The 7069-nt window shown below is 39.0% G+C and overlaps 1 pseudogene; it reads left to right on the top strand.

Annotated features, from left to right (window-relative positions):
• The first annotated feature begins 5987 nt into the window (after positions 1-5987).
• Positions 5988-6665, top strand: LOC129031716 (ATP synthase subunit a-like; annotated as a pseudogene).
• Positions 6666-7069: the final 404 nt, after the last annotated feature.

The raw sequence follows: 7069 nt of genomic DNA on the forward strand, positions 1-7069 counted from the left end.
CCTTAGCCAACCCCTCAAAATAGCCGTCTACTTTATTTTACAATCAGGATGAGCAAACCTTTCAAACTACGACTAATCGGTGCATTACAAGCCATCACCTAATTTCATATGAAGTTACCCTAGCCATCAGCCTATTATCAGTTCTACTGATAAGCAGCTTATCAGGGGAAATTCAGCCAGATATTGGGTGAAATTCACCCCCGATATTTCACGTAGGTTCTTTTCTATTTTCCCTAAGTGTTGGCCAGTCTGAGAAATAAAGGGACAGAGTACAAAAGAGAGAAATTTTAAAGCTGGGTGTCCAGGGGAGACATCACATGTTGGTAGGTTCCGTGATGCCCCCTGAGCTGTAAAACCAGCAAGTTTTTATTAGTGATTTTCAAAAGGGGAGGGAGTGTACGAATAGGGTGTGGGTCACAGAGGTCACGTGCTTCACAAGGTAATAGAATATCACAAGGCAAATGGAGGCAGGGCAAGATCACAGGACCACAGGACCACAGGACCGGGGCAAAATTAAAATTGCTAATGAAGTTTCAGGCACGCATTGTCATTGATAACATCTTATCAGGAGACAGGGTTTGAGAGCAGACAACCGGTCTGACCAAAATTTATTAGGCAGGAATTTCCTCATCCTAATAAGACTGGGAGCGCTACGGGAGACTGGGGCTTATTTCATCCCTACAGCTGTGACCATAAAAGATGGCCACCCCCAAAGCGGCCATTTTAGAGGCCTACCCTCAGGGATGCATTCTCTTTCTCAGGGATGTTCCTTGCTGAGAAAAAGAACTCAGTGATATTTCTCCCATTTGCTTTTGAAAGAAGAGAAATATGTCTCTGTTCCACCCGGCTCACCAGTGGTCACAGTTTAAGGTTATCTCTCTTGTTCCCTGAACATTGCTGTTATCCTGTTCTTTTTTCAAGGTGCCCATATTTCATATTGTTCGAACACACATGCTCTACAAACAATTTGTGCAGTTAACGCAATCATCACAGGGTCCTGAGGTGACATAGATCCTCCTCAGTTTACGAAGATGACGGGATTAAGAGATTAAAGTAAAGACAGGCATAGGAAATCACAAGGGTATTGACTGGGGAAGTGATAAGTGTCCATGAAATCTTCACAATTTATGTTCAGAGACTGCAGTAAGGACAGGCATAAGAAATGATAAAAGTATTAATTTGGGGAACTAAGAAATGTCCATGAAATCTTCACAATCCACGTTCTTCTACCGTGGCTTCAGCCGGTCCCTCCATTCAGGGTCCCTGACTTCCCCCAACAGCAGCTCATTCAATTTATATATACTTATCACAACACAAGAATCCCTCTGGCTACTCCCAGCGTCATGACCCCTGCCCTAATATTTATTTCTACATTAGCAGAAACTAACCGAGCCCCTTTTGACCTAACAGAAGGAGAATCAGAGTTAGTCTCAGGTTTCAACATCGAATATGCCACAGGTCCATTTGCCCTCTTCTTTAGAGCAGAATACATGAATATTATAATAATAAATTCCCTAACTACTACAATTTTCCTAGGAACAATTACACTCTATGTATTCACCAGAACTCTATACTACATATTTCATTACCAAGACCCTCCTCTTAACCTCCCTATTTTTATGAATTTGAACAGCCTATCCCCAATTCCGCTATGATTAACTTATACATCTCCTATGAAAAAACTTGCTACCACGTACACTAGCATTCTGTGTATATCTCAATACCCATTATAATCTCTAGCATCCCACCCCAAACGTAAGAAATATGTCTGACAAAAGAATTACTTTGACAGAGTAAACAACAGACGTTAAAATCCTCATATTTCTAGGATTATAGGAATTGAACCCATCCCTGAGAATCCAAAATTCTCCGTGCTACCTATCATACCACGTCCTAAAGTAAGGTCAGCTAAATAAGCTATCAGGCCCATACCCCAAAAATGTTGGTTACATCCTTCCCGTACTAATTCACCTATTAGCTCAGCTTATCATCTACTTTACTACTTCTACAGGTACCCTTATCACAATGCTAGCCTCACACTGATTTTTCATCTGAACAGGCTTAGAAATAAATATACTAGCCCTCATCCCAATCTTAATTAAAAAATAAATCCCTGCTCCACAGAAGCAGCCACTAAATATTTCCTTATACAGGCAACCGTATCTATAGTCCTCATAATCGGTATTCTCTCCAATAATCTGTTATCTGGACAGTGAACAACAATAAATACTGTTAATCACTTTTCATCCCTAATAATAATAATAGCCTTAGTAATAAGATTAGGAATAACCCCCTTTCACTTCTGAGTTCCAGAAGTAACCCAAGGAACTTCTCTAACATCTGGCACACTTCTCCTCACGTGACAAAAACTAGCCCCTATTTCAACTCAATTCAATCAAATTTTTCCGTCAATAAATACGAATATTCCCCTATTTATCTATTTTAGTGGGCAGTTGAGGAGGACTCAACCAAACTCAACTATGTAAAATTTTCACCTACTCCTCAATCACTCATATAGACTGAATAATAGCAGTACTAATGTATAACCCAAATATTACCATTTTTACCCTAATTATCTATTTCATCCCAACAATTACTGCATTCCAAGTACTCAACCTGAATTCAAGCACCACAACTTTATCACTATCTCACATCTGAAACAAATTAACATGACTAATATCTATAATCCTATCAATTTTATTATCCCTAGGAGGTTTACCCCCGTTAACAGGATTCCTACCTAAATGAATTATTATCCAAGAGTTTACAAAAAATAACAGTCTTATTATCCCAACCATCATAGCCATCATAACTTTAATCAACCTATATTTTTATATATGTTTAATTTACTCCACTTCAGTGACAATATTCCCCACATCCAATAATATAAAAAGAAAATGACAGTTCGAAAACACAAAACCCATATTATTCCTCCCCTGACTCATCATCTTCTCTACCTTCCTCCTACCGATATCTCCACTGACACTATTTATAATCTAGAAATGTAGGTTAAGTAAGACCAAGAGCCTTCGAAGCTCTTAGCAAGTAAACTAAACTTAATTTCTGCAAAAACCTAAGGACTACAAAATTCTACTCTGCATCAACTAAACACAAATCAATCACTTTAATTAAGCTAAGCCCTTACTAGATTGATGGGACTTAAACCCACAACAATTTAATTAACAGCTAAACACCCTAATCAACTGGCTTCAATCTACTTCTCCTGCCATTGGGGGAAGAAAGGTGGGAGAAGCCCCGGCAGGATTGAAGCTGCTTCTTTGAATTTGCAATTCAACATGAAAATCACCTCAGGGCTGGTAAAAAGAGGTCTGACCTCTGTCTTTAGATTTACAGTCTAATGCTTACTCAGCCATTTTACCTTTTTCTCACTTCGCTTATGTTTACCAACTGTTGACTGTTCTCAAACAACCATAAGATATCGGGACATTCTATCTACTATTCAGCGCATGAGCAGGGATAGTGGGTACAGCTTTAAGCCTCCTTATTCGAGCTGAACTGGGCCAACCAGGTACTCTTTTAGGAGATGATCAAATTTATAACGTCATCGTTACAGCTCATGCATTTGTCATAATTTTCTTTATAGTAATGCCAATTATAATTGGAGGCTTCGGCAACTGATTAGTTCCTCTGATAATTGCCCCCCACCATATAGCATTTCCCTGCATAAATAATAGGAGTTTCTGACTTCGCTCAGCCTCTTTCCTACTATTACTTGCATCCGCTATAGTAGAGGCAGGCGCTGGAACCAGCTGAACAGTCTACCCGCCCATCCCTTAGCAGGAAATCTAACACATGCGGGAGCCTCTGTAGATTTAACCATCTTTTCACTCCATTTGGCAGGTGTTTCTTCTATTTTAGGGGCTATCAACTTTATTACCACAATTATAATATAAACCCCCAGCCGTGTCCCCATATCACACACCCCTCTTCATCTGATCAGTCTTAATTACAGCAGTTCTTCTACTCCTTTCTCTCCCAGTCCTAGTTGCCGGCATTACTATATTGTTAACTGACCGCAATCTTAATACTACTTTTTTCAACCCAGCTGGTGGAGGTGATCCTATCTTATATCAGCATTTATTCTGATTCTTTGGTCACCCCGAAGTCTCTCTCATCTTACCAGGCTTTGGATAATTTCCCATATCGTAACATATTATTCTGGAAAAAAAGAACCATTTGGGTATATGGGCATAGTATGAGCCATAATATCAATTGGCTTCTTAGGGTTTATTGTATGGGCCCACCACATATTTACAGTAGGAATAGATGTAGATACATAAGCATATTTCACCTCTGCTACTATAATTATTGCTATTCCTGCTGGCGTCAAAGTCTTTCGCTGGCTAGCTACACTTCACGGCAGTAGTATCAAATGATCCCCCGCAATGCTCTGAGCCCTGGGATTTATTTTCCTTTTTGCAACAGGAGGCCTAACCGGCATTGTACCAGCCAATTACTCACTGGTTATTGTACTACATGATACATATTATGTTGTAGCCCCTTTCCATTATGTCTTATCAAAACGAGCTGTATTTGCCATTATGAGAGGCTTTGTTCACTGATTCCCTCTATTTTCAGGTTATACTCAATCAAATCTATGCTAAAACTCACTTTGCTATTATACCTGTAAGTGTGAATTTAACTTTTTTCCCGCAGCATTTCCCCAGCCTATCTGGTGTGCCTCGACGTTACTCCAGTTATCCCAACACATACACTGCATGAAATATTATTTCATCCGTAGGCTCATTTATTTCCCTAACAGCAGTAATACTAATAATTTTCATGGTCTGAGAAGACTTCACTTCAAAATGAAAATTCTAACAGTTGAGCAACCATCTACCAACTTAGAATGACTATGTGGCTGTCCACCAACCCATCACACATTCGAAGGACCAACCTACATGAAGACCTAAGTGAAAAAGGAGGGAATCGAACCCCCTAGAGACTGGTTTCAAGCCAATCCCATAACCTCTATGACCTTCTCAATAAGATATTAGTGAAATTATTTCATAACTTTGTCAAAGCTAAGTTATAGGTTAAGCCCTATGTATCTTAATGGCCCATCCAGTTCAATTAGGTCTTGAAGATGCTTCATCTCTTATTATAGAAGAACTACTTACCTTCCATGACCACACTCTTGTAATTGTTTTCCTAATTAGTTCCCTGGTTCTATACATTATTTCTCTAATACTCACAACAAAACTGACCAACAATAGCACCATAGATGCCCAAGAAATAGAGACTGTCTGAATTATCTTGCCTGCTATCATCTTAATCTTAATTGCCCTCCCATCCCTATGTATGTTATATATAACAGATGAAGTCAATAAGCCTTCTCTCACCGTTAAAACAATCGGACATCAATGGTATTGAAGCTACTAGTATACAGATTATGAAGAGTTAAGCTTCGATTCTTATACGCTTCCAACAGCAGACCTAAAACCAGAAGAATGTAGACTCCTTGAAGTCGATAACCGAACAATCCTCCCAATAGAAATTCCCATCCGCATGTTAACCTCATCTGAAGATGTCCTGCACTCATGAACTATTCCCTCATTAGGTTTAAAAACAGATGCAGTCCCTAGACGCTTAAACCAATTTCCCTTAACCACTACACAACCAGGCCTCTACTATGGACAATGCTCAGAAATCTGTGGATCTGATCACAGTTTTATACCTATTGTTCAAGAATTAGTTCCATTAAACACTTTTGAAACTTGATCTGTATCCACACCGTAATATCACTGTAAAGTTACCCCAGTGTTAACCTTTTAAGTTAAAGACCGAGAGAAATCATACCTCTCTAGAGTGAATACCTCAGCTAGATACTTCCACATGACCTATTATTGTATCAATAATCGTAACTTTATTTTCCATTATTCAATTAAAAATATCAAATTTCATCTACCATACACCCCCTTCACCAAAAATAAAGTACAAAAACATAACAACCCTTGAGAACTAAAATGAATAAAAATCTGTTCACCTCATTTATCACCCCAACAATCCTAGGGTTACCTACAGCAGCACTAATCATCTTGTTCCCCTCCACACTCCTTCCAACCTCCAACTATCTAATCAATAACCAATTAATTTCTATTCGACAATGACTAGTTCAACTTATCCTAAAACAAATAATTATACGTAACATTAAAGGACAAGCCTGATCCCTTATACTGATACCTCTAATTCTCTTTATTGCCTTACCCAATCTCCTTGGACACCTACCAGACTCATTTACACCAACTACCCAACCATGAATAAATCTAGCTATAGCAGTCCTCTTATGAGCAGGCACAGTAATCACGGGCTTCCACTTTAAAACTAAAAACTCTTTAGCTCACTTCCTACCACAAGGCACACACATACCACTTATTCCTATACCAGTATTCATTGAAACCATTAGTCTATTTATTCAACCAATAGCACTAGCTGTATGTCTAACAGCCAACATTACAGCCAGTCACTTACTCATGCACTTAATTGGAGGAGCCACACTAGTATTATCAACTACTAACCTTCCCACAGCTTCAATCACCTTTATTATTCTAATTCTATTAACCACGCTTGAATTTGCTGTGGCCCTTATCCAAGCTTATGTCTTTATGCTTTTAGTAAGCCTTTATTTATATGACAATACATAATGACCCACCAAACACACGCCTATCATTTAGTCAAACCCAGCCCTTGACCGTTAACAGGGGCTCTCTAATAACATCCGGCCTAGCTATATGATTTCACTTTAACTCTATTACTCTTTTAACCCTAGGCCTACTAACCAATACACTGACTATATATCAATGGTGATGTGACATTATCCGAGAAAGTACATTTCAAGGCCATCATACAACAACTGTTCAAAAAGGCCTCCGATATGGAATTTGTTATCTCAGAAGCGTTTTTCTTTGCTGCATTCTTTTGAGCATTCTACTATTCTAGTCTAGCCCCAACTCCAGAATTAGGAGGACACTGACCTCAAACAGGCATTTCTCCCCTCGACCCCCTGGAAGTACCCCTCCTGAACACATTTCAATTACTTGAGCCCATC

This window comes from Pongo pygmaeus, chromosome 11 (genome assembly GCF_028885625.2).
Source record: "Pongo pygmaeus isolate AG05252 chromosome 11, NHGRI_mPonPyg2-v2.0_pri, whole genome shotgun sequence".
NCBI lineage: Eukaryota > Metazoa > Chordata > Mammalia > Primates > Hominidae > Pongo > Pongo pygmaeus.